We start from the raw sequence: 662 nt of genomic DNA, 5'->3' as shown, positions 1-662 counted from the left end.
AGATTGGCTGCAAAACAGAGCAGTGGATGAAATGATCTCTAGGTGGTGTGAATAAAAAGGACAAAATTAAAGATACTACAGCATGGAAAAAAAAAACAAAAAAAACCAAACAAACAAAAAAAAACCCTGGGAATATCCAAGTCTGGCATTCTTCAAATTGTAAACCCTCTGGATACCATAGCTATAAAATCTTGGAATCAGCCTTGAGAGGTTTAATTTAACTAAATTTAATTTCATCTTCTAGCGTCTGGTGTAAGCAATCAGGAGTTGGTGGACAGACCTTTGTATTTAAAAGTCAGTTGAGCCTAAGAGTCTCAAGTTTGGAGCAGTTGGATTCTGGAGAGTACGTTGTTTCGATTTAATTGAAAGTCGGGTGTAAACTGTTTGAATGGGTAGGGGTTTTTTTGTTTGTTTGTTTTATGGTCTTTTGGGGTTTTGTTGTTGTTGTTGTTAACAATCAGGTGCAAGCTGACTTGCCATTTTTATTTAATTAACAATCAGCTGTGTGCTGGAAACTTCTTGTTTAAGCAATCAGGACCTGCCAGGCAGGCCTTTGTATTTATTTATTTATTTTTTTATTTTTGTGTGCGTGTACCGTCAAATCAGATCTGACTGGTACAGGAGGAGATTGTCCCTCCTTCCCCGGCAGAGCATCTGGTGGA

This window comes from Elephantulus edwardii, unplaced genomic scaffold, assembly GCF_000299155.1.
Source record: "Elephantulus edwardii isolate Elephantulus edwardi_28Jun2011 unplaced genomic scaffold, EleEdw1.0 scaffold00302, whole genome shotgun sequence".
NCBI classification, from domain to species: Eukaryota; Metazoa; Chordata; class Mammalia; order Macroscelidea; family Macroscelididae; genus Elephantulus; species Elephantulus edwardii.
Note: the sequence above shows the minus strand (reverse complement) of the source record.